The sequence below is a fragment of the Arachis ipaensis genome, chromosome B7 (assembly GCF_059453495.1).
Source record: "Arachis ipaensis isolate K30076 ecotype BB chromosome B7, ASM5945349v1, whole genome shotgun sequence".
Classification (NCBI taxonomy): Eukaryota; Viridiplantae; Streptophyta; class Magnoliopsida; order Fabales; family Fabaceae; genus Arachis; species Arachis ipaensis.
The window spans coordinates 66,012,361-66,037,430 of record NC_142442.1 but is presented as its reverse complement, the minus strand read 5'-3'; the positions used below and the strand labels follow the sequence as shown (position 1 = coordinate 66,037,430).

The window sequence follows — 25,070 nt, the reverse complement described above, 5'->3', positions numbered from 1 at the left end:
CACCTACTAGTGATTTCTTAGAATACTTTTTTCTAGAGTAAATGCCCAAAATGGTCCCTGAATTTTAAATCGGTATTCAATTTAATCCTTGATTTTTTTAAATGACCAACTAAATCCCTTAAATCCAGAAACATGCGTCTCCGTTAGTCCCTCGCAGAAGTGCCGTCAAAACGTTGCTGATGTGGAACGTTAACTGTCAAGTGGGCATTCCAGCTGTATGCTGATGTGTGCCAAGGTTGAATTTGATTCAAATTAGTATCTGGAATTGCCTAATATTACCCAAATTAGTCAAATTCAATTATAAAACCCTAATTGTCTTCCCTTCTTCAAACTGTATGCTACGTTCTTCTGTTCTTCGACTTTTCTTCTCTTCTTCGACTCTCCTTCTCTTTTTCAGATGAAAAAAGTAATGTTATTTCATTAACAATCTGCTATTACACAAGCAGCAAGTACTTTGATTAGCAAAATAACTTACCTCCACCACCATTCATGGTCTTCCACAAATAATTGAATTTATGTCAGGCCAATATTGACCAATGCAATTATGATAGTGGCAGCGATAAATGTGATGAACAAAATGCTAGAAAGAGTGTATATTTTGTAGTCCTACATACTAGCATATTCCTGATGTAACTACAGGACAATTGCACTAAATGACACAAGATCGCTAATAAACATTTGAAATGGTATTTTCCTAAATCAAACAAATTGCTGAATCTTCCTAAGATATCTCATTGTGGAAGAAGGGTTTTAAAACTCAATTCTAAAGCTGTATCCAATAACTCCATCAAACACGAGTAAGGGGATAGCAAGGACTATGAATATAACAAGAATCACAATAATGAAGCAAAACATGAGAGCAGTTGTGGCACCATAAAATATTGCAATAATGTTGAAGATAGAGGCTATGACAAAAACTAGTCTAATGTAAAGAATTACTGCTAAATTAACACTCCTTTTCTGGAATCATAATCAAGTAACACAATAGACATAGGATGTTGATAAAAAAATATAATGAGACATCATTTATTTTTCATGTTAATTGTATATGAAATTACCCATTCATTTCCAACAAACTAGCCATAGAAAGATGCTGATGAGTACCTGAACAGTAAAGAAGTTTTTAAGTATCTATCCATCCTATTCTCAAAATGCAGTGCAGTTGCATTTCAGGTAATTGAATAAGTGAACTTAAATCAACATCAACATCAACATCAACATCAACATCAACATCAACATCATTACTTATATCAATAGCACCATTTGGATCACCAAATACACTCACTTCTATGACTTGGTCTCCATTAAAAGAACATCAAATTGAACATGCATAAAAAAGTAATACTTTGTCCCTCCCTTAGCAGGACTCCAACAATCCTCCTCAAGCTTCCCAATAAACCCCCAAAATAGAAGGTCATCCAAGTAAAACTGGAAGTAGTAGTCACAGTTAATAGCTTCGTTAAAGCTTGCAACCTCATCAACATATCCATTTTTGGCATAATGTCTCATCAATTTTGTCCTCTCTGAACTTAAATTCATACAAAGCATTGCTCAAATAAAAAGCCACAATAACAGAATTGAAATCCCCATCTTTTTTACGCTTCACTTTACCAATAACTCCCTTTATTCCTTTATTCTTTTTTTTTTCTATCACTATAATGTTTTGAACATCATTGGAGCGATTTCTCTCAATATAAATTACATCCAGGCATTCAAGATTTGTATCAAAAAGAGTGATAGTGAGAGATAACAAAAACCTAAACACTCACCTTTCACCTTTCACCTTCTGCAATGTGCGAATATGATGATGCTTCATGCAAAACTTGCTTCACTGAACCCAACCGGGGGTGCCACGGAGGGGCACTTGTGAAGCTCGACAACTGCGAGTTGAAGGAGATGAAGAGATGATGCAGAAGAGAAGAAAGTGTTTTTGATAGCAAACGACATCGTTTGGCCTGTTCTCCTTAAACGGTGTCACTTTTCAAATTGCCAACTAAGCATTTAACTGCACACATCAGCAGTGTTATAACGTCTGGTAACTTTTGGACTAACGGGATTCACGATTCCGAGAATTAGGGATGCATTTGGTCATTTTAAAAAATAGAGGACTAATCTGAAGCGAGTTGGATATTTCAGGAATCATTTTGAACATTAACTCCTTTTTTCTATGTTGTAAAAAAAAAGGGGGATGCACGCGTCCACATGCAGGATGCGCGCGCGTCCCATGAATTTTCGCAAGTATAGGCATTCAACCCGAGAGTTGCGCAACCAACGCGCTAGCAATGCGCGAAACGCGCAAATCCATGATCACGCATCCGCGTGAAGTGCACCCGGGCGTCCTCTGCCCCCAACCTCATCTACGCGTACGCGCACACGACGCGTATGCATCGGTTGGTCCGCGTGCCACTCCTGATACATTGGACCCGAGAGTTGCGCGAGCATTGCGCATGCATTGCTTCCAACGTGCAACCCCTCGTCACGCGTGCGCGCACCTGACGCGCACGCGCCATTTGACCATCTACCCAACCACGCGTGCGCGCACATGACGCGTATGCGTGGGTCGCCTAGCACGCATTCCCTTAGTACTTAGCATCCGAGACTTGCGCAAGCATTGCGCAAAGTGCACAATAATCCCACGCTTACACGCACTTGCCGCTCACGCGTCCCTAGCCTGCTTCCCTACACACGCGTACGCGTGGGTGGCGCTCGCGCATCTCTTCCCTTTCTATCATTCCGCGCGTACGCATGGCATGCGCGTGCGCATCGATCTTGCGACGTAGATAATGACCCAGCGTGCCCCTGTTTCAAATTTTCTTTCTTTCATTTCATCTCCTTCTTCTCCCTTCTTCTCCTCCTTCCCTCTTCACCATTTCTCTCGCCCACCACCACCGGCGACTTCACCCACTGGTGACCACCACTTCCGGCGGCCCCATTTTCTCTCTCATCCTTTCTCTCTCTCTTCCTTTTTTCCCTTTTCTCTTGCTTGCACCTTATCTTCTCTATACCTCCCGAGGTCACAGTCTTTTCCATTCTCTTTGTTTTTACTTTATATCTTTCTTTATTAATTGCATATCTTTATTTTCTTCTAATTTTCTTAGTTACATTTTGTTAAATTCTCTCTTGTTTATTTGCTTCCATCTTTTACTTTGCTATTTTCTATGGATGTTGAATTTTGCTATTACCTCTTGCTTTGATGGGTGGATTTATTATCTTATGTTTCCATTGTGATTATGTGATGTTGTTTGATGTTGGGTATATCAATTTGGGGTATTGTACCTTTGCATTTATTCAATGTTCTTATGATTTGCATGTTGCATGCCAAGTGTTTGTTGAATTGCACCTATCAAATTTTTAGTCAAATTTGACACTATGCTTTCAATTCATGCTCTTCTATCGATACACTTTCCTTCTCATTGCACATTGCACTCATTGCATTTCCTTTCTACCACTCGTATGTGCATATCCATGACTTGCTTCCTTAGATCATATTGCAAGAATTGTATTTCACCCTTCTCTAACTCCATTTGATTCCTTTTGAGTGCCTTATTGTTTTGAAGTTAGATTGGGTATTTGAACTCTTTGCGCTTCTATCTTTCTTGCATATGTTATTTGGGGTTGTTAGCGATGCTTGAGTTTACTCTTCTCATGTCTTATTTGCATGCCTTTTTCACTCTTGCATCCCATGCTAGTGCCTTGCTCTGTTTTCAATGGTTGTCTTGCTTGCATGTTACAGCTCTCATATTTGCATGATACCTTTCCTTTTATGGCACTTTCTTTCACTAGCATGTTGTAATTCAAGTGTGGTCTCTTTGAGTTTAATGTGTTCTTTTTCCTCACTTTTTTCAGATGGCCATAAAAAAGGACAAGGAAAAAGCACAAAAGAAGCCGCCTTCTAAAAGGGCACCTCAAAAAGCCACCACTAAGGCGCACCAAGCGCCCAAGGTTAAGCCTTTCCCCAATAAGGCGTGAAGCATCATTAAGAGAAGGACAATCCCGCAAGAGATTCCACTAAGTTCCCCAACCGCTATTACGAACTCATGTTCCCCATCATGACTAAATGGAGTTATCATTCTGAGCCCCTTCTTAACCCTCCGGGTCATGTAGTTCAGTTTATCATACCTCGCATCGAGCGACGACGATGGGGATTTCTCATGAGGAGACCACAAGAAGCCAATCTCTCATTGGTGGTAGAGTTCTACACAAATTACTTCTCACCTTCTCTTCAAACTATTTTCATGCGCCGGAAGCAAGTTCCAGTTTCTGAGACAGCTATTCAAGAAGTTCTCCGAGTCCCAACCGTACCGGATGAGGTAGATGGTTACCAAGAGGCCCTCCGTCAGCGTGATACGTTCGGGCTTGTTTTTGATTGGGACGCTGTCCGCCGGGTCATTGCCGAACCGGATGCATTTTGGGTCTGATGGTACCCCAAGCTCTGACCCAAGGGCATTCTTGTGCGCTTTCTGATCGTAGAGGCTCGAGCTTGGACCCAAATCTTGTCTCATTACGTGTTTTCCAATACTCACGAGACCTTGATCACCGCGGACCTAGCCATACTAGTTTGGTGTATACTTACAGAGTGGCCGGTTAACATTGCTTGCCTCATCCACCAAGCCATGGGTCGCGTTCATACTAAGGGTAACCTACCTTTCCAAGCCTTGGTAACAGAGTTAGTTGCTACTGCTGGTGTTTCCCGAGAGACTAAGAATCGAAAAGCGATGATTCCGGCAGAGGGCGACGTGGTCCTCACCGGAAAGTATCTCAAGCCTTCGGTGGAATACAACACCCTTGATATAGCTGGCCCCTTGACTATTCCCACCACTTCTTCTACATCACAAAGATCTTCCCATCAAAGGCTTGAAGACCTCCACAAGAAGATAGATAGATTTGAACGGCGGAATCAACTCCGATATGCTCACATCAAGAAGCTTTTGAGTTGCTTACTTCTTCTGTGGAAGAACCAGAGATCTCCACATCCACCTCGTACTTAAGTGAAGAAAGCACTCACGAACGGGATAGTGGAAGTCCCAAACCCGACCACCACTTGCGCCTTGCTAGTAGCACGGAAGACCGTGCTAATTCTTAAAGTGTGGGGAGGTCGTTCGACTGATCTCCGTGGGTAATAATCTCCTCTTTTCAACATCCATGGACTTTATTTCTCTTTTGTTTTGTTAATTAGGACACCTTGCATGTTTAGTTAGTTTTTCTTGTTAGGACTACTTGGTTAGTGTTTCGAGGGTTACCTAAAACTGTAGGTCAATCTCGAACGAGATCCTCTGTGTTGGTCGGAGATGACGTGTCTGGCTTGTGGGCGGTTGCTGGAGCTGTTGTGTCCGACTAGTAGAACTGGCGATGCTGCTGATCCTTTGTCACCGGAGGGTGGTGGTACCTACAAGGGACTCCGATGCTTAAGTTAGCAAGGGTATTAAGCAGGTTTTTTTTTAGAATAAGAGTATGAGTTATACCTGGGTACTCCAGTGTATTTATAATGGTGTGGAGTGACCTTTCTGGAGATAAGATAGTTAACTTATCTTATCTTATCTTTGAGTGAAGTCATCTTATCTTTAAGGGAACCGCCCTTATCTCTCTAGGCTTTGGCTGCCTTTAGATTTGGGCTGTGTTCCTTCGTTTGGGCCTGTTTGTGCCTCTTATGGCTGTTTGGCCGACCTCTTTGAGAAGAGGTCGGACATAGGCCAACCTTCTAAGAGGTCGGACATGGGCCAACCTTGTAAGAGGTCGGCCAACCCAGTCCTTTATAGCTCAAACCGATGTATGAACAGTGCCCCTGCTTGAGTTCGGACGTTTTTGTGAGATCGTGCTTTTAGAGCTTCGATCTCTTTGAGGAAGTCGTGCTCAAGCATCTGTCTGGCTTGTTTCTTCATTGCTTTGCAATCCTTGCAGATTTTCTAGAGGTTTGGTACTTCACAGTCTGACCTCTTTTGAGTGGTAGTGTGGGTTTTCTACCCTTGACTTCTAGATCACGCCTTGCTTTAAGTTTGTGTTGACAACCCTCTGCTTTGGCGAAGTTATCCTTCCGGCTTGATATCCGGGCTCTTAGTGACTTGTCCAATGACTTTTTAGTGTTCTTTATATAGAACCTTTTTTAGTATCGGATGACGTTCATAGCCCTGTTTGAGATTGTGCCTTCTTTGAGCGGAGTTGTATCCCTTTTAGCTAAGAACATTTGAGCTTTAAGTTGTTTCCTAACCTTTTGGCTTGTTCTTTTTTGAGATCATACTTGCGCCTCTTCTTAGCTGACAACGACCTATATGACTTTGCCCCTGCTTGAGTTCGGACCTTTCCGTGAGATCGTACATTCAGAGCTTCGATCTCTTTGAGGAAGTCGTGCTCAAGAATCCTGACTTTGGTCGATCTTGAGTATTTTCTCCTTTGTGCGAGTCTGGTATTGCCCTTTTTAGTTTGTTGAGAAGTCTTTTCAGCCTTCTTCCAACTTGTTTGTCTTCACTGCTCGGGCTTTTTAGTCATAATCCAACAACTTTTTAGGTAGTATTCCGGTGGGGAACCTTTTTTATAGTTTGTTTGGATGACTTTTTAGCGCCGTTCTAATTTATGCTTTTGCCTTTTAAGTAGTGTCTTTTTTCAAGACTTCATACTTTTCAGCGAAGCACTTCTGGCTTTGGCCTTTTGACCTTTCCTTGGCCTTTGTGAGATGTTTATAGAGTGTCGGTACTTTGCTGTCCGACCTCTTTTTTATCAGATCTTGTTTTGTATGTCTCCTGTTGGGCGAGATGATCTCTGGGCTAACTTATCCGACAACTTTTTAGTGTTCTCGTGGAACCCCTTTTTAGTTAGTCTGAACAATTTGATAGCCTTGTCGTGGAGCCGTGACTTTTTGGGCAAAGCTATGTCCCTTTTAGTGCACGCTTTTTATTGGTCTGACTTCTCTTGTCGATCCTTCTTTAGCTTTCATTGGTCCGACTTCTCTTGCCAGTCCAAGCTGTAGCTTTCGTTGGTCCGACTTCTTCTTGTCGGTCCGAGCTGTTGCTTTCGTTGGTCCGACTTCTTCTTGTCGGTCCAAGTTGTAGCTTTAATTGGCTCGGGCCGACTTCTTCATGTCGGCCTCTTCTAAGTTATTTCTAGTAATCCATATTATTTGGACCTTGCCAGGTCTCTTTTTATGGATTATTTTTTATAACCTTTTGTTGCTTTGTCGGGCCGACTTCGTCATGTCTGTCCCTTCTAAGTTATTTCTAGTAATCCTCTTTTTTAGGGCTGGCCAAACCTCTTTCCAGGGATTTACTTTTTATAACTTTGGTTATTATGATTGACTGGTCCGACTTCTTTACGTCGGTCCGTCTTTAAGTTATTTTTTAGCAACCCATTTTTATTAAGACCTCGTCAGGTCCTTTCCTATGGATCACTTTCGATAACTTCTTGCATTATTCTATTTTTGCCGGTTTTCATCTTTGCCAATTTTGTAGAAATTGAGTTTAATCCTCGTTTGGTCGACTTTTTGATGAATTTTGTTTTCATATTCGTTGGTCTTTATCGTGATCGAGCAGTAAATTGATTTTCACTTTTTGCCGATCTGTAGCTTTATAATCGGGTGATGAAATCTGCTTTCACTTTTTACCAACCTTGTCAAAATCGGGCGATGAATTCTGCTTTCATCTTTGCTGACTTTTATCGTGATCGGGCGGTGAATTTGGTTTTCACCCTGCCGACCTTGTCGTGATTAGGCAGTGAATTTTTTGTGCTCAGATTAATGCGTCTTGGTTGGAAAATTTTTTAAGGGATCTGCAAACTTTTTAAACAATAAAAGTAAGATATGAATAAGAGTGTGTGCACGTTAGTGCTTACCCTTCTAGGTCGGGCAATATTTTAGATCTTGGCCTGGCGTCCTTCTTAGGTTGCAGGCATGCCATGACATTGGTAGCTCTCGCCCCTCGAGGTCGGACACTTTGTGGTGACCTTTCCCTAGTACTTCTGAACACTTGGTATGGTTCTTTCCTGTTGGCTGCTAGCTTCCCTTCTCCTGACCGACCTATTCCGATGTCATTTCGGATTAGGATGAGATCGTTGTTGGCGAAACTTTGCTGGATTACCTTCTGATTTTATCTTGAGGCCATTTGATGCTTTAATGCTTTCTCCCTAATCCGAGCTCTTTTTCGGACTTCTGGAAGTAGGTCGAGTTCTTCCCTTTGAATTTGGGAGTTGACCTCTTCATTGTAGAGGATCATTCTGGGGGATCCTTTTTCAATCTCTACTGGGATCATTGCCTCCATTCCGTAAGCCAATCAGAAGGGTGATTCCCCCGTAGTGAAGTATGGAGTTGTCCGATATGCCCATAGGACTTGTGGGAGCTCTTCAGCCCAAGCTCCCTTTGCGTCCTGTAGTCTTCATTTTAACCCAGCTAGTATGACTTTGTTGGCGGCTTCTACTTGTCCATTGGCTTGTGGGTGTTCTACGGATGTGAATTGGTGCTTTATTTTCAAGTCAGTCACTAACTTCTTGAAATCTGTGTCCGTGAATTGAGTGCCATTGTCTGTGGTGATGGAGTAAGGAACCCCAAACCTTGTAACAATGTTTCCATAGAATTTCTGACTTCTTTGAGCAGTGGCATTAGCTAGGGGCTCTGCCTCGATCCATTTTGTGAAGTAATCCACCGCTACAATGAGGAACTTGACTTGTCCTGATCCTTGGAAAAATAGTCCGAGGAGGTCGAGTCCCCACTTTGTGATTACTTTTTCATAACTTCTTAAGTTATTTCTAATAATCCTCTATTTGGACCTTTGTCAGGTCTCTTTTAGGGATTACGTTTTATAACTTTTCGTTTTTGGGCCGACTTCATCATGTCAGTCCCTTCTAAGTTATTTCTAGTAATCCTCTTTTTTAGGGCTGGCCAGGCCTCTTTCCAGGGATTTACTTTTTATAACTTTTAGTTTTTGTGGTCAACTGGTCCGACTTCTTCTACGTCGGCCGGTCTTTAAGTTATTTTTAGCGACCCATTTTTATTAAGACCTCGTCAGGTCCTTTCTATGGATCACTTTTGTTAACTTCTTGCATTATTCTGTTTCTGTCGACCTTTTGATGAATTCGGTTTTCATCTTTGTTGGTCTTTACCGTGATCGTGCAGCGAATTTGATTTTCACTTTTTGTCGATCTGTAGCTTTATAATCGGGCGATGAAATTTTTGCGTTTCAGATTAATGCGTCTTGATAAAGGATTTGTAGAAAGTCTGAAAAACTTTATTCAAAATAGAAAATATGCAAATATATACATGTGGGAGTTTTACTCCTCTAAGTTAGGTATTTTACCAATCTTGGCTTGATGCCTCGTTAAAAAACATTTTCAGGAAAAAGAGTGTACCTTATCCTAAGATCCTTATTACCTCTAACTATAATACCTTCGTAGGTTGCAAGCATGCCATGACCTAGGAAGCTCTTGCCCTTCGAGTTTGGACAGTCTGTAGTAGCCCTTTCTAAGTACTTCTATGACTCGGTAGGGTCCTTTCCAGTTTGCTGCCAGCTTTTCTTCTCCAGGTCGAGTTGTTCCGATATCATTTCAGATTAGGATGAGGTCATTCTCGGCAAAACCTCGCGGCACTACCTTTTGATTGTATCTTGAAGCCATTCGACGTTTTAATGCCTCTTCCCTGATCCGAGCTCTTTCTCGGATTTCTGGAAGTAGGCCGAGTTCTTCCCTTTGAAGTTAGGAGTTGGTCTCTTCATTGTAGTGGATCACTCTGGGTGACCCATCTTCGATCTCCACTAGGATCATTGCCTCCATTCTGTAAGCTAACCGGAAGGGTGACTCCTTTGTGGTGGAGTGCGGAGTTGTCCGATATGCCCATAAGACTTGTGGGAGCTCCTCGGCCCAGGCTCCCTTTGCATCCTGTAATCTCCATTTTAGCCCGGCTAATATGACTTTGTTGGCAGCTTCTGCTTGTCCATTGGCCTGGGGGTGTTCTACGGATGTGAATTGGTGTTTTATGTTCAGATCGGCCACCAGTTTTTTGAAGCCTGCGTCTGTAAATTGAGTGCCGTTGTCTGTGGTTATAGAGTATGGAACCCCAAACCTTGTGACAATATTTCTATATAGGAATTTTTGGCTTCTTTGAGCAGTGGCGTTAGCTAGGGGTTCTGTCTCGATCCATTTTGTGAAATAGTCTACCCCTACTTTGAGGAATTTAACTTGTCCTGATCCTTGAGGGAAGGGCCCGAGAAGATCGAGTCCCCACTTTGTGAATGGCCAGGGTGAGGTTACGCTGATGAGCTCCTCTGGTGGGGCGATGTGAAAGTTGGCGTGTTTCTGACATGGTGGACATGTCTTCATAAATTTTGTTGCTTCTTTTTGTAAAGTCGGCCAATAAAATCCGACTCGGAGTACTTTTTTGGTAAGTGCCTGTGCTCCGAGATGGTTGCCACAAATGCCACTGTGTACTTTGTCCAAAACTTCTTTTGTGTTGGAAGTCGACACGCATTTTAATAGTGGTATTGAAATCCCTCTCTTGTATAGAGTATTATTTATGATGGTGTAGTATTGTGCTTCTCGTTTTAACCTCTTTGCCTCCTTCTCATCTGTAGGGAGTGTTTTTATTTTGAGGTAATTAATTATGGGAGCCATCCATCCTTGATCCAGACCTGTTATGGCTAGGACATTTTCTTCTTCCGAGATTGACGGGCTCTGTAGCATCTCTTGGATGAGGCTTCTATTGTTGCCCCCTGGTTTGGTGCTGGCTAATTTTGAGAATGCATCAGCTCGAGTATTCTGTTCTCGGGGTATGTGGCGGACCTCATATTCCCCGAGTTGTCCGAGCTGTTCCTTGATTTTGTCCAAGTACTTTTTCATGGTGGGATCCTTGGCTTGATAACTGCCCACTATTTGTGAAGTAACTACTTGTGAGTCGCTGAAGATGATAAGCTTTTGAGCTCCAACCTCCTTAGCCAGCTTCAAACCAGCTAGTAGCGCCTCATACTCAGCTTGGTTGTTTGAGGCAGTGAACCTGAATTTGAGGAAAAGTTCGATTTGGGTTCCCTGGTCGCTTTCAATTATCACGCCCGCGCCACTTCCAGTTTTGTTTGAGGAACCGTCTACGTAGAGATTCCACTTTGTAGGGATTTCTGAGGTGTCTGTAAATTCTGCAATGAAGTCAGCCAAATGCTGAGGCTATTTCCTGATTTCCCACCGCGAGGTACAATACAAGCGGTCCTCCTTCCTGTGGCCGAGTTAGGATAGGTGGTTGTCCCAAGAACTTTTTGAAATTTTGGAAGGCTTGCTCGCACTCTGTTGTCCATTCGAACCTCTTTCCTTTCTTTAAAGTGGCGTAGAAGGGTAGAGATCTTATTGCCGATCCGGCTAGGAATCTGGACAAGGCTGCCAATCTTCCATTGAGTTGTTGTACCTCTTTGACACAGGTTGGACTCTTCATGTCGAGTATAGCCCGGCATTTATCCAGGTTTGCCTCGATTCCTCTTTGTGTGTGCATAAAACCCAAGAATTTACCGGCTTCCACCGCGAAGGTGCATTTTTCCCGGTTAAGTCGCATGCCATGCCTTCTTATAGTGCCGAATACTTGAGTAAGGTCAGACAACAATGATTCGTCACTTTGTGCCTTTATTAACATGTCGTCCACGTAAACTTCCATGACTTTCCCGATATGGTCTGCGAAGACTTTATTCATTAATCTTTGATAAGTGGCTCCTACGTTTTTGAGTCCGAATGGCATGACGATGTAGCAGTAGTTTGCTTTCGGGGTTAAGAATGAGGTTTTTTCTTGATCAGGTGGGTACATTGGGATTTGATTATATCCTGAATAAGCGTCCATAAACGAGAGGTATTTGTATCCGGAGGAGGCATCCACCAGGGCGTCGATATTTGGGAGTGGATAAGGGTCTTTTGGGCAGGCTTTCTTGAGATCAGTGTAGTCGGTGCACATCTGCCACTTCCCATTTGATTTTTTCACCAAGACAACGTTAGCTAGCCATAGTGGGTACTTAACTTCTCTTATGAATCCTGCCTCCAGTAGAGCTTGTACTTGCTCCTCCATAGCTTGTGATCGTTTGGGTCCGAGTTTTCTGCGTCTCTACTGTACTGGCCGAGATCATGGGTAAACTACCAACTTGTGGCACATTAACTTAGGGTTTATGCCTGGCATGTCTGCGGCCTTCCAAACGAAAAGAGGTCGACATTGTCTCTTAAGAACTGTATGAGTGACTCCTTTATGTCTCCTTTTAGGATTGTGCCGATATTGGTTGTTTTGTCTGGGACATCTCCGATCTGGACTTTTTCTATTTCGCCTTCGGGTTGTGGACGAAGTTCTTCCTGCCATCGAACTCCTCCAAGTTCGATGGTGTAGAATTCTTCTCCTCTGCCTCTGAGGTTTAGACTTTCGTTGTAACAGCGGCGCGCTGTCTTCTGATCTGCTTTTATCGTAGCTATTCCTCCTGTGGTTGGGAACTTCATGCACAGGTGTGGATTCGAGACTACTGCGCCGAGCTGATTTAACGTTGTCCGACCTATTAGGGCATTGTAGGCTAAATTTAAGTCGACCACGATGTAATCTATATTGAGTGTCCTTGACCAGTTTCCTTTTCCAAAGGTCGGGTGTAGTGAGATGTATACCCAAGTGGTTGGATTGGAGTGTCTCCCAGCCCGAACAGGCTGTTCGGGTATGCTATGAATTCCTTTTCTTCTAGGCCGAGTTTGTCGAAGGCAGTTTTAAACAAGATGTTGGCCGATCTTCCTTGGTCTACCAGTATGCAGTGGAGATTTGCATTGGCCAATATGATAGTGATGACCATGGGATCGTCATGTCCCGAGATGATGCCGACTGCGTCCTCTTTAGTAAAAGTGATTGTGGGGATGTCGGGTGCTTTCTCTCTTCCCTCGACATGATATATATCTTTAAGATGTCTTTTACGAGATGATTTAGAGATCCCTCCTCCCGCAAATCCTCCGTGTATCTTGTGGACATGTGTCTCAGGTGTACGAGGTGGTCGTTCAGCCCATCCGGCATCTTCGTCCCTTCTTCTTTTTCTTGGTTCATCTGCTCGGTTAATTAAGTACTAATCTAATTTTTCCTCTCTTACCAGTTTTTCTATGACATTTTTTAAGTCAAAACACTCATTGGTGGAGTGTCTATAGATTCGATGATATTCACAATATTCAGTCCGATTTCCTTCTCCTTTTTTGCTTTTGAGTGGTCGAGCTGGGGGTATCTTTTCGGTATGGCACACTTATCGGTAGACATCTACCAGAGACACCCGAAGAGGGGTGTAATTGTGATATTTCTTGATTTTTTCTCCATGCTGATCTTCTTTTTTCTTGGATTCTTTATCCTTGTCTCGGGAGGAGTAGGAGAACCCGGACTTTGAGGTCCCCCCTAGTCGAGAATTTTCCTCCATGTTGATGTACTTCTTGGCTCAATATAGAATGGCTAAAAGGTCCCTCTTGCAAGCCATTTATGAGACCCATAATGGCTGCCTTTGTTGGTAGACTTTGGATATCCAGACATGCTTTGTTGAATCTTTCCATGTAGCTGCGGAGACTTTCCCGATCTCCCTGTTTGATCCCTAACAAACTTGGGGCGTGCTTAGTTTTATCTTTCTGGATGGAGAATCTGGTCAGAAACTTCTTGGCTAAGTCGCCAAAGCTTGAGATAGACCTGGGTTTGTCGAACCATTTGATTACTGTTTTTGTTAAGGTGGTCGGGAAGGCTTTGCAGCGGACTGCATCTGAGGCGTCGGTGAGGTACATTCGACTTCTAAAATTACTGAGGTGATGACTGGGATCTGCTGTGCCATCGTATAGAGTCATGTCGGAAAGTTTAAAATCCTTTGGGATTTTGGTCCTCATGATCTCTTTGGTGAATGAGTCTTGGTCTTTACAGGAGCTGTCTTCGTGGTTGGATCGAGTAGTTTTGGACTTGAGATCTGCTTCGAGTTTTAGGAGTTTGTCCTTTAACTCATGGCGTCGCCTAACTTCCCTTCGTAGGTCGCTCTTAGCTTCTCGTTGATGCTCCACCTCTTTTTTGATTTGTTCTAGGCGGTTTTAAAGTGCCTCCATGACTTTTGTGTTTGGCGAATTCTTGTCTTTGTTAAGTTGAGGAGTATCTTTTGGTGTAGTGTCTACATTTTTGTTTGGTGTTCTATCTACCAAACCAGAGTTGTGGTCGTTATCATGGTCGTCTGCCATGTGGATGGGATGACTTCCAGGTCCCCGGCAACGGCGCCAATGTTCCGAGGGTTACCTGAAACTGTGGGTCAATCTCGGACAAGATCTTCTTTACTGGTCGGAGATGACATGGCCGGCTGGTGAATGGTGGCCGGAGTTGTTGTGTCTGACTCGTTGGACTGGCTTATGCTGCTGATCCTTTGTCACCGAAGGGTGGTGGTACCTGCAAGGGACTCTGATGCTTAAGTTAACAAGGGTATTAAGCAGGTTTTTATTAGAATCAGAGTATGAGTTATACCTGGGTGCTCCAGTGTATTTATAATAGTAGGAGATGACCTTTCTGGGGATAAGATAGTTATCTTATTTTATCTTATCTTTGAGTGAAGTCATCTTATCTTCAAGGGAACCGCCCTTATCTCTATAAGCTTGGGCTGCCTTTGGATTTGGGTCGTGTTCCTCTATCTGGGCCCTTATTGGGCTTTCCTGGAAATTTGGTCGAGCTCTTTGAGAAGAGGTCGGGTAGTCTAACCTGAAGAGGTCGGTCGCCTTGTCACTAAATATCCCGGGTCGGACAGCTCGACCCAGGGTATGAATAATAATAATTACAAATTTTAATCAGTATTAGTAAGAAGTTGAAGCTTTCAATCCCACTGATCCAGTTTTCTATTTGTATGGTCATATTAAGCAGAGGCAGACAAGAAAAAAAATAATAATGCAAATTTAAACTTGGTATAAATGGCATGGAAAATCTGTTTCTTGAACTTATTTCCTTTAATTTTGCAAAGTAGATATAGGAAAATTTAATTGTCTAATTTTACTAAATCATAAACAAAGAAAAATTGAGCAAGCTAAGCTCTAAAATTTTCCAAAAGAATAATAAAAGTGAGAAACAGAATGATGAAAAATGAAAAAGAAGAAGAATATTGAAACTGAAAGAAGTGAGTGATGGAAGATGTTATTACTAGATCAATTTGCTCGTTCTTTATCTCTTTGAGGCTGATGCCACCCATGTTTAATTGTAACAAGGAGTAGTAATTAGCTTCAACACTAACACTAGCAATGACAAAATAGATATATATGAATTGAATTATTATATGACGTAATTATCACCAACTACAATTATCAAGAATTCATTAATAAAAACATATTTCATATTTCAGATGGTGTAATTATGCTGTAGAAAGTCTAAGGGTTAATGCTAGAAGTTGTAAGCACTTTGATTTAGTAGATTTGACATTGAGGGGACGACGACGGGGACGACGACGGTGACGCATGGTGGCGGCTCGGTGGTTCGGTGGCGACCTCCCTGTCTGTCCGTGATGCTCTCCTTCCTCTCCTTCTTTTTCTCTTTGTGAGTGTGTGTGAAGGTGTTGTGCATTGAGGGGCTGAGATGAGGGTGTTGTGAGGGGGTGATGATGCGTGTAGAGTAGTGAAGGATGTAAATAAGGGTTTGTTTGAAGATTTTGGTAAAGTAACACTTTTTTTTATTAAAAATTGAAAGGTAGAGTAGTAATAATTTAAAACCTAATTAAATACAAATTCATTATCTTTAAAATGACATTTAATTATTAACTTGTAAATTATTTTCAAATAAATACTCAAATTCAAGGATTACAGATAATCAAATTAATTTTCTTTAAACTCATAAATAAATATAAAAATTTAATTTTAAAAAATTTGGAGTCTTATAATACTGACATGGTCCATCAATACCACGTGTTAGAACACGGCTCAACTATGTGTAATCGGGTGATCACAAGTCAGTTAGTGACATGTGACATGTTGACGTGGACGGTAGTGCTACGTGACGAAAAATGATTGTCCATATCTTGCTTTATGATTTGTCTACGTGTCACTGACATGCCATTATTACAAGTGACTATTTAAATCCTGAATTTTGCTAGCCTACACAATTTAGTCTCTATTAAAAGTTGTGAACAATAGAAAAAATTAATATATTTAAAAATATTAAGAATTTTTGTTTAACAAAATTCATGGATTAAATTAAGCCACTTGTAATGATGCTATTGTGTGACACATGAATAAAAATCAAGTGTTATGTGGAAAAGCTATGTTCTATATAAGAAACCCAGTTTTTTAAAAAAATAAACAATGAGTTATTAGTTTATTTATGATAATTGTTATTAATTTTATTTAAAGAAAATTATTTTTCTAAATGTAATTAAATTAAATTTCATGATACTTTGAGTTTAAAATTCATTAAGATTTATAAAATTTTTTAAATAATTGAGTAGTTTCATATTAAAGATTTAAAGTTTTAGTAATCCAAAATAATGAAAGTTTTATATAATTTAAATAGAATAATTGAAAGTTTTAATTAATTTTATGAACTAAAAGAAAATTTATTTATTTATCTCTAAATTGTAAATTAGAATATTTAATTAAAAATAGTTTGTAATCTGAAAAAAATAAATAATATTCTTTTCAATTCACTAAACCTAACCCTAATTTCCACCACCTCACCGCCACTCACTCACTGCCCACCCCCTTCCCCCATATACACACAACAAAGTAGCTTCAGCAAATAAAAAGGAAAGAAAAGAAAGAAAAGGGGAAAAAAGGGTGAGAGAGAGATCCAAGAGAGAGTAGAGGATATCGAAGAAGAAGGAAGGAAGGGGGTTTTGCCACCATCGTCGTGCACCACCACCGCCATCATGACGCCGAGCCACCACGCAAGGAGAGAGGGAGACGTCACAGCTGTTGCTGCCGTTGAGTAAAACTGTTTCTAGCGAGGGAGAGAGCACGTCAGGACCCAGAGACGCCACGAGGAAAAAGACGAGCCATCGCGCTCCACCACTGTCAAGCCACTGTCGAGTTAGGTTCGCCGTCGCACCTCACTATGCGTCACCGTCGAGCTTCGAAGAGAGCGAAAGCGCGCAAATATAAGAGAGAGAGGGATCCGAAGCTGAGTAGGTTTCTGTCACCGCCTTCATTGCCTTCACCACTGCCGTTAAAGCTCTGCTGTGGCTGCTGCTGCCGTCCGAAGCCGCAGCCGCTATTACCATGGGTGGAGTCCACCATCAAGCTTTGCACCGATGGTGGAGTTGTACCTCGTCGGAGTTGCTTTTCACCATTGTCAGTCCAGTTTCACCACAATCCTGCTCCACTTTTATGTTCTATTTTTCTCTCATCTTATTTATTTTCTTGTTCTAGTTTTAATTCCATTTTAGTTTCTGCCTTGTCTTGAATTTTCAGAACTATTTATATCTTCAATTTCTATCAAATTTGGATTCTTTGTTTTGATGTCATCATTATCATTGCCGTGGAAAGTTGCTATTGCTGCGAGAGTGATTGGAGATGTTGCTTTCGCTATCTCGGTTGTGTTGGGGTGCTGCCGCTGCTGCAAATTTAGAGCAAAAGAGGGTTTGTCACGTTTAATTTCTGAGTTCGACTAATCGAGGTAGGGGGTTTTATTTTTAAAATTATCAGTTTTCAATTTTAGAATGCCCAAAGTATAGTAGATAATTGCAAATATGTTAGTAATTATAATGCTATTGAGTTTGGATTCTTGGCTATGAATTATTGGCTATAATTGTGATTGAGTTTTTGGTTATAAAAGTGAATGGTAATTGATTTTAGTGTTAGTATGATGATGATTATGTGTGTGTGAATTGAAATTTATTTAGCGCTTATGTACATCTTGCAAGGTTGTTTGGGATTGAATGGTTGTCAGAAGTTCTGATTTTTACTTAATAAAGTAATTGGTGCTAAGTCAAGTTATAAGAGTAAATTATGAGATTGAGGTTTGATAAATGATAAATACATCGAGTCTGGGATTCCAAATTGAGTTCCTGAAAATGATTTCATAACTAAAAGTAGTAATTTTGAGAGTTTATAAATGATTTTACAAGGATTAGAATCATATGTTGATTATTGAAAACCTTGCCTGGCATTCTTCAACTGCTTGCTTGGGTTTTGTTTAGCGTATTTCTGTTTGCAAACTCTGAAGGGATGCTTGGGTCTCCTGGACTATGCTGTTTTGGCTCCTTATGAATTCCTGCATGCTCTCTAACTGCTTTGTTAGAAGGTCCAACCGCTCAGCCATTGCTTTATTCTGAGCTAGGATTACGTCTATGGCAGATTCCTCCTTGGGCTCCCTACTTGCCTTGGGTCTTGCTGTTGTGTATAAGTGTTGATTATTGGCCACTGTTTCAATAAGCTCCTGAGCTTCTTCGGGTGTTTTCAACATGTGTAAGGAGCCGCCTACAGAATGATCCAGGGACATTTGGGCTACATCAAAGAGTGCGTCATAAAAGATATCCAGCTCGACCCAGTGGGTGAACAGCTTAACAAGGCATTTTCGGGGCATTGACTTATATCTCCCCCAGGCATCTTAGAGAGACTTGCCCTCCTCTTGTTCGAAGGCTTGAATATCCTTCCTTAGTTTAGTTAACTTTCTTGGGGGGAAATATCTGTTCAGGAACTTGTGGGCTACCTTACTCCAGATGTTTAGGTTCTCCTTAGGTTGATCTTGCAACCAGTCCTTGGCCTGATCTCTTACAGCAAATGGGAAGAGCAGCAGTCTGTAAACGTCAGGATCCACTCCATTGGTCTTTACAGTGTCACAAATTTGCAAGAAGTCAAAAATGAATTTGGTGGGGTCTCACTGAGGGTGTCTACGAAACTGACAGTTTTTTTGCACAAAGGTGATAAATTTTGGGTTGAGCTCAAAACTGTTCATTCCTATAGGAGGCACACTAATGCTCCTTCTATAGAAGTTGGGGGTGGGAGTTGTGTATGCCCCCAAAGTTCTTCTAGCCTGTGTACCTCCATCGAGATCCATGATGGTTCTAGTGTTCCTGAATAAACAATAAATAGAGAAAAGTGGGGGTCTCTATGCCACATCCTAGAGAGCTTCCCAGTGAGATGTCCGCGGAGGAATAAAACAAAATAGAGTAATTAAAAGAATTAAACTAAAATTTTGAAAGTTAAAAGAAAGGGTTTTGAAAATTTTGAAATTCAAAAAGAAAGGGAAAATACTAAAGAAACACCAAACTTAAAAATTTTAAAATCAAATAACACTACTTTCGAAAAACAAGTTGAAAGAGAAACACTAAAAGACACCAAACTTAAAATTTTGAAATTAAATAACACCAATTTCGAAAAAATTGAGAGAAAAATACTAAAAGACACCAAACTAAAAAATTTTGAAATCAAACAAGGGAAAACACCTAAAAAATTTCGAACAAAAAGAAAGCAAACAAGAATAATTTTTTAAAATCAAGAAGAAAAAAAATTAAACAAAAACTAAAAATAGGTACCTAATCCAAGCAGCAAGACAACCGGTAGTTGTCAATCACGAACAATCCCCGGCAACGGTGCAAAAAACTTGGTGCGCGAAATTAGAACTCGCACAACCTCACCGGCAGGTGCACCGGGTCGTCCAAGTAATACCTCAGATGAGTGAGGGTCGATCCCACGAGGATTGTGATAAACCCCAATTTCGTGGTTTATCTTGTGCTTATTTTAGGGGATTTTACCACCTTTTCCCATATTTATTCAATGAAATAGCATGGTTTTACAATTCTTGCTTGATTTGTGCTTAAATGTGAAAACATGCTTTTTATGCTCTTAAATTGGTGATTTTAACTCACCTTAGTTCCATTCGATGTCTTGATATATTTGTTGAGTGATTTCAGGTTCATAAGGCAAGTATTGGATGGAAGAAGTGAGGAGAGAAGCATGCAAAGTGGGAGAACTCATGAAGAAATGAAGGAACTGCAAAGCTGTCAAGCCTGACCTTTTCGCACTCAATTGACCGTAACTTGAGCTACATAGGTCCAAATGAGGCGGTTCCAGTTGCGTTGGAAAGCTAACATCCGGGGCTTCAAAATAATATAAAATTTGCCATAGTTGCTTGACGTGTGCGTGCCGATTGGTGCACATGATTTACTAAAAGCAACTCGTGGCCAGCGATTTCTAGAGCATTTTGGGCCCAATCCAACTCATTTCTAATGCTATTTCATGCAGAATTCAAGCTTGGGCAAAGGGGGAGCAATTGTTTAAAGTGTTACCATCATGTAGAGTAGTTTCTAGAGAGAGAAGCTCCCTCTTCTCTCTAGAATTAGGTTAGGTTAGGTTAATATCTTCTAGATCTAGCTTTAATCTCATGTTTTCATCTTGCTTCCTTTATGAATTCTTGCTTCTACTCTTTGATTTTCATGGTTTGTAGTATTAATTTTTCTTTTATGCTTTCTTTTATGTTCATGGATGCTCTTGTTGGATTTGGATCCCTTTTAATGCAATTTAATGTTTGATGTTATTTTATTGTTGATTTGAGTTGTGATCTTACTTTCCTTGCACTTGGTAGTTGGTAGATTTATAATTCTTGCATATTACCATGCTTTCCATTTATACCCACCAAGTGTTTGACAAAATGCTTGGTTGGGCTTTAGAGTAGATTTTGAGCATTCTTGGCTTGGAGAGAGTAATTAGGCAATCTTGAGTCATGAAAACCCAACTCATATTAGTGATCTAGAGTTGTTAGCTAGTATTGTTTCCATTAACTCTAATGTCTTGCTAATTCACTTAGTGAGTTGATTAGGACCTTTAGATTGAGATTAGCTAGTCTTGTTAGACTTTCTTCGAGTGTGAAGATAATATGATACCTTCTTCCATCTTTGGGGATGACGTAATAAGATAAATTCTTGTTTATTATTGTGACATGATTAACTAGTCTTGTTTGACATTCTCCCTATGTGAAGATGACATGATACCTTCTTCCATTTGTTGGAGTTGACTAAATAAGATGAATTAATCATTGCATGACTAGGATAGAAAGTCTATATTCTCAATCTTTGCCATGAATGTCTCTCTTTATTACTTGCTTTCTTTAATTGCTTTCTTGATTTACTTTTCTTGCCCATTTAATTTCTTGCCCTTTTATCAATCAAACCCCCTTTGTTCCTTCATAGCCAATAATCATTCACTTCATTGCAATTCCTTGTGAGACGACCCGGAGTCTAAATACTCCGGTTAATTCTTATTTGGGGTTTGTACATGTGACAACCAAAAATTTTTGATGTGAGAATTGTTTGTTGGTTTGGAGCTATGCTTACAATGAAGTAATTCTTTTCTATAAGAAGAAAATCTAGACCATCGAGCAAATCTTGTTCATCAGATTGTTGGATTAAGCAAGCAATGGTTATCTTGCTGGACTTAGTCAGGATTATATGTCATGTATCCCAGTTAGCCCAGATAATCTTGATTTAGGATGAATGTTTTCAAGCTGTAGCTCAAGTGACCTTTTTCCAGTTTCACAAGAACTCATGTAGAAAAAGGGACATACCCAGTCTCATTTTGATGAAGAATGAAAACAAACCTTATAACTGAATCAAACATATATTAAAATAGAATAGAAATGATATGAATCCATATAGATAAGCATAGTTCCTAACCTTAACCAGGTGGTTTAGTTACTCATAATTTACAGAGAAAACTAAGATCTGAAAATAATGTTCTGTGTCTCTCCCCCAAAAAGAGGAGATGCTAACCCTAAAAAGATATTAATTTAAATTTACAAAGTACAAAGATAAAACTAGATAAGCTAAAGAGTGCTAAAATCCACTTTGGGCCCACTTTGGTCATGTGCTTCGTTCAAGGCTTGGCATCCAACTTGGGGAATGGGAGTTGAATGCCCATTAGGGGGTGATGAGCGGATATTTTATACGCTTTTTGGGGATAATTTCATATAGTTTTGAGTATGTTTTAGATAGTTTTTAGTCTATTTTTATTAGTTTTTAGGAAAAAATTCATATTTCTGGACTTTACTATGAGTTGTATGTTTTTCTATAATTTCAGGTATTTTTCTGGCTGAAATTGAAGGAGCTGAGCAAAAATCTGATTCAGGCTGAAAAAGGACTACTGATGCTGTTGGATTCTGACCTCCCTGCACTCAAAGTGGATTTTCTGGAGCTACAGAACTCGGAATGGCATGATTTCAATTGCGTTGGAATGTAGACATCCAGGGCTTTCCAGCAATATATAATAGTCCATACTTTGCACAAGGATAGACGACGTAAACTGGCGTTCAACGCCAGTTCTCTGCCCAATTCTGGCGTCCAGCGCCAGAAAAGGATCAAAAGCTGGAGTTGAACGCCCAAACTGGCATAAAAACTGGCGTTCAACTCCACAAATGGCCTCTGCACGTGAATTGCTTAAGTCTCAGCCCAGCACACACCAAGTGGGCCCCAGAAGTGGATCTCTGCATCATCCATCATAGTTTACTCATATTTTGTAACCCTAGGCTACTAGTTTAGTATTTAAACAACTTTTAGAGACTTATTTTGGATCTCATGACATTTTTAGATCTAAACTTTATATTCTCTGACGGCATGAGTCTCTAAACCCCATTGTTGGGGGTGAGGAGCTCTGCTGTGTCTCGATGAATTAATGCAAGTATTTCTGTTTTCCATTCAAACACGCTTGTTCCTATCTAAGATGTTTATTCGCGCTTAACTATGATGAAGGTGATGATCCGTGACATTCATCACCTTCCTCAAACCATGAACGTGTGCCTGACAACAACCTCCGTTCTATATCCGATTTAATGAGCATCTCTTAGATTCTTTAATCAGAATCTCCGTGGTATAAGCTAGAACTGATGGCGGCATTCATGAGAATCCGGAAAGTCTAAACCTTGTCTGTGGTATTCCGAGTAGGATTCAAGGATTGAATGACTGTGACGAGCTTCAAACTCCTGAAGGCTGGGCGTTAGTGACAGACGCAAAAGGATAGTAAATCCTATTCCAACCGGATCGAGAACCAACCGGTGATTAGCCGTGCTGTGACAAAGCACGTGAGCGTAGTTTTCACTGGAAGGAAGGAAGGTAGCCATTGACAACGGTGATCCACCAACACACAGCTTGCCATAGGAGGACGTGCGTGCGTGAACAAGAAGACAGAGGAAAGCAGAGATTCAGAAGACAAAGCATCTCCAAAACTCCAACATATTCTCCATTACTGCATAACAAGTAACCTTTGATCCATGCTCTATTGTTTATTTGCAATTCAACTGATAAACATAATTGACCTCCTGACTAAGATTTACAAGATAACCATAGATTGCTTCAAACCAACAATCTCCGTGGGATTCGACCCTTACTCACGTGAGGTATTACTTGGACGACCCAGTGCACTTGCTGGTCAGTGGTACGAGTTGTGAAAAGTGTGATTCATAATTCGTGCACCAAGTTTTTGGCGCCGTTGCCGGGGATTGTTCGTGTTTGAACAACTGACGGATTATTTTGTTGCTTAGATTAGGAAAAATTTCTTTTTTTGTTTAGAGTCTCTTATTATTGTTCTTGGTTAAAAATATCCTTCTTTAAAACAAGTGTTACATTTACTGCCCAGTTGGCTAGAGCCTTAGTCTAAGCCCTTGGCAGTTGGGTACACTCTTTTTAAAATCTTTTTCATAAATAATATTTTCTCTATTAAATTTTGTGCCAAACTTTAAGTTTGGTGTTTTCTTGTTGATTTTTCAAAAAAAAAAAAATTTTTTTTTCGAAAATTTATTTTGGTTTTCAAAAAAATTTTAAGTTTGGTGTTCTCTCTTCGTGTTCTTGAGTTTTCCTTGTGACTTGATCTTAAAATTTTTAAGTTTGGTGTTCCTTGGTGTTTTCCCTCCAAAATTTTCGAAAATAGGGAGCATTAGATCTAAAAATTTTAAATCTTGTGCTATCTTATTGTTTTTCTTTTTCCTCTTAAAAATCAAAAATATCTTTTCTCTTTTTTTTAAGAACAAATTTTCGAAATTTATTTCTAAAATTCAGATTTTTTATTTCAAAATTTAAAACTTTTTAAAAAAAAAAAAATCATCATATCCTTTTCAAAACTTTCTAACCACTTTCTCTCTCCTCAGTTTTTCGAAAATCTTCACTCAATTTTTATTTATTCTATTTTAATTTATTTCATTTTCGAAATAAATATATAAATAAATAAATAAAAATATTTTTCCTATTTTACATCATCTCCCTTTCTTCATCATGGATCTAAGCGGAAATGAACAGTCCAGGAGGACTCTGGGGTCATATTCAAACCCCTCTACTGCTTCATATGGGAGTAGTATCTGCATACCCTCCATTGGAGTCAGTAGCTTTGAGTTGAATCCTCAACTCATTATCATGGTGCAGCAAAGCTGCCAGTATTCCGGTCTTCCACAGGAAGAACCTACAGAGTTTCTGGCACAATTTTTACAAATTGCTGACACAGTACATGATAAGAAAATAGATCAGGATGTCTACAGACTATTACTGTTTCCATTTGCTGTAAAAGATCAAGCTAAGAGGTGGTTAAATAACCAACCTAAGGCCAGCATAAAGACATGGAAACAGCTGACAGAAAAATTCCTGAATCAATATTTCCCTCCAAAAAGGATGACACAGCTAAGGCTGGACATCCAAGGCTTCAAGCAAGGAGATGATGAATCTCTTTATGATGCCTGGGAGAGATACAGAGAGATGCTACAAAAATGCCCCTCTGAAATGTTTTCAGAGTGGGTTCAGTTAGACATCTTCTACTATGGACTTGCAGAAGGAGCTCAGATGTCTCTAGATTACTCAGCTGGTGGATCTATCCACATGAGAAAGACAATTGAAGAGGCTCGAGAGCTCATTGATACAGTTGCCAGGAATCAGCATCTGTACCTAAGCAGCAACCCTTCCATGAATGAAGAGGTTAAAACAGTAACTGCTGAATTCAGTCCTGTAAAACAAGCTGCTGAATTCAATCAGCAATTGGATTTTCTAACAAAGTAGCTAGCTGAATTTAAGGACAGGCTACAAGAGACAAGGATAGCTAATATACATATGGACGAACAGTTTAAGCAAACAAAGCAGCAGCTATCAAGGCAAATAGCAGAAGAATGCCAAGCAGTTCAATTAAGAAGTGGGAAAACATTAAATACCCCACCTCAAGGC

General features: G+C 40.3%; 1 pseudogene; it reads right to left on the bottom strand.

Moving 5' to 3' along the window:
* Positions 1–471: 471 nt before the first annotated feature.
* On the bottom strand, positions 472–1,947 carry LOC148552854 (transmembrane 9 superfamily member 5-like; annotated as a pseudogene).
* Between the last annotated feature and the right edge of the window lie 23,123 nt (positions 1,948–25,070).